A 3,049-nucleotide genomic window follows, 5' to 3' on the forward strand; every position below is an offset into this window, starting at 1 on the left:
ATGGTTTCATACTTTTCTATAACAAGAATACTGGTTTTCATTAATCAAATGGGATTAGTTTAATGATTTATAGGTGAAGAGAAACACCACAGGAACTCTACTGTCCCCACCCAAACCTCCTAAAAACATATGAAAATCTTTCAACCAGCCTGAGGTTGCTCAAGCATTCCAGAGAGCAGCCCACAGGAAAACAGCAAGCACTGACCTGACAGAAAGGATTCCTTTCATCTTTTACATTGCTGAGTTCTCGTTTCTACATCCCTTCTTAAAACAAAGACATTTTAATACAGCTTTCATGCCTTTTGTTTTCTTCACAGATTTTTGATTATTTTGTCCCGAGGCTTTGTGATCACAACAAGAAAGTGAAGCAGCAGGCGTTGGAGGTGCTGACCTTGATGTTAGCCATGCTCAGAGATGCCTTAAACCCAGTGCTGATTCGTCTGGTGGAAGTAATCATCAACAATCTGAACTCAAAGCACTTGGGGATTTATGGTGCAGCTGTGGCAGCGCTGGAAGCATCCACTGTTTACCTAGGTAAGGCTGACCTCTGACTTGGACCATCTTCAGCTGTGGCTTCTCCCTCTCGTTCCCAAATGACCACTGACTCTGTACGTAGCTGTTGTTGTCTGTGGAAATAATCCAGCTGATATCCACCACAAGCAGTGGTGGTGCAGTCCTTATGCACCAGTCTCCCCAAACAGGCTTGACTGTGTATCAGCATTTCCCCAAAGTTCCAGGAGCCTTTGGCTCTGTGCTGCTTGTCTGCTTTGGTAGGGGAGGAGCTGAACAATAAATCCTGGACTACAACTTGGCTAGAATTCAGGGACAAAGGGATTTTTGGAGCTTGCTTGAGCCCACTTTGACTTCCCAGATTACTTTGGGAATTGCTTCGCTGTTGGCATGAAGGGACACTGGCCCATCAGAGCTTCTGCAGGGCGGCCTCCTGGAAGGCTCTGCGTTATAGGCATTAGTTGGTCCTGTCTATTTTTCACCTTTTTTCTTAGTTTTCTTTTTTCAAAGGGAATTTATGATTTGCTGACTTCATTTCTTTAGAACAAACAGGTATAAATAGACCTGTAAATGATGGCTTGTTCCACACATTGTTCTGCATGGGGCAGGATCACTATAGCAAATAACTACATAGCCAAGGTCTGCTGTAAATTCCTTTGCCACACAGATTTATGTCAGCTGTGAAAATGCAGCACTGGGTGAACATGTCTGAAAAATTTAGTGTTGAAGAGGCAGGTCTTAAAGGGGAGTTACCAGCTTTCTACATATCCCCTGCTTTGCAAACTCATTGAATTTGCTGACTCCCTGCCTTTCTGTGTGACACGTATAGGGTTATTCCTGTTCATGAAGTGAGGAAAAGGGTGTGAGACCTGTCCTGCTCTTGGCCCTTACCCATTTTTTTGTGGTGCACAGAGAAGTCTGGGAAAAAGCTGCAGAATCCTGCTAAGAGAGGATGTGGCAAACAGATCCCTTCAGGGTTTTGCGTGGAGCTTTCTGTCATTCCCCTCTCACCAACTGTGAGATCACTGTAAATTTTCCGTAGTGGCAGATACCAGAAGAGGAGCAAGGCACATCTGTCTCTCATCACAATGGCCTTACCCAGAGATAGGTTCAAGCAAACAAGGTGGAATGTATTTTTTTCAGTTCTGCGCTTTTTTATGGAAGTTTGCAAAAATTCAAACAAGCAACTGAATCACAAATATTTCAAAATTCATCGCCTAGGGCTTTAGTGGGGGAAGGAAGTCTCTACTGATAAAATGCATGAGCGAAATCTCCCCATGCACTTTAAAACTGTCTGCCTTTACAAATTAAAATCAAGTGCCAAATGACAAGAAACCTCCCAAACTCTAAAGGGTTGTGCAACACTCCTATCCTAGGTAAGTGAGCAAAGCACACATTCCTGCCCCATTGCTCCACTGAGCTTCACAGCTAAAAATTGCTCTGAGGCTCTGAGCCTCAGATGCTGAGTTCTGGATGAGACTTCCTCATCTGTCCTGCCCTGTCCTTTGTCTTGAAAGAAATGCCTATCAGATGGCCACTGCCTGATGCCAAGGCATGGAGTCAGGCCAACAGCCCACACAGCTCCCAGAGCAACCAGCCCTCTGCAAAAGGGGAAGGGAAATTTCCCCTGTAGATGCTAAGGTAGCAGAGAGGTGTCTGCAGTGAAGACGAGGGCACGGAGAAGTAGATTCTTCTTTTACCCGTATTGCAAATGCTGGGACCTCTGTCCTGAGGCTCAACAGGTTTAGCTGATATGCAGAGTGCAGAGTTACAGCTGAGTTCAAAAGAACTGAGCTGCGTGCCACCTTGTTTTCTCTAACAGCCATTATACCTCCTCTGTCTTCAGGTCTCTCAAGGCAGGTGAAGTAACAGTTGGGTTAATCGTCTTATTGACCTTGAGCTTTATTGTTTCAAAATGCACAGGGCATTTGAAAACCTTCAAATGGGAGGTGAAGAGTGGCTATACGCTTGAATTCCTAAGAACCAAGCAAACACACCCAAGCCCTGAGGGTTCCCCTGAAAATCCACCTAGATACCAATATTAAAGCTTAATTAACAGTTTGTGCTCCTTCAAGATCTCCAGATCTCAGGGTAGTTCTTTTTCCCGAGCAGCAGCTGCAAGGTAACTCTCTGGGGCGGAACAGCAAAGGTGAAACAATGCCTGCCAATACTGCAAGAGCATGAGGCAAAAAGTGAAGTGTGTGTTTAAAAAGGTGAAGGAGAAGAGTGCAATTACCGAAGCAGAAACTTAATTAGGATAGTAGGATCAGTTCTTTACTGCAAGAAGATCATTAGGAACTTTCTTTTTGCATCTCATGCAAAAGAGGAGCTCTTAATAATACAGTGCTACTTCAAACCACTTTGGGACTCCCCTCTGTTGTGGTTCACAAAGAAGTAGCTTGCCTGCTTTATCACTCCTGCTGACACGGCATCGACATGGTGGCGGGAGGTATCGCAGTGCATCCCACGCGCGTTCTCTCTCCAAGAAAAGCTTGGCTTGGCTTCTTAGAGTGGTAGGACTGCAGGCTTGCAGACCAAG

The sequence above is a fragment of the Empidonax traillii genome, unplaced genomic scaffold (genome assembly GCF_003031625.1).
Source record: "Empidonax traillii isolate 1590-97213 ecotype Southwest subspecies unplaced genomic scaffold, ASM303162v1 scaffold275:size1536655, whole genome shotgun sequence".
Taxonomy (NCBI): domain Eukaryota; kingdom Metazoa; phylum Chordata; class Aves; order Passeriformes; family Tyrannidae; genus Empidonax; species Empidonax traillii.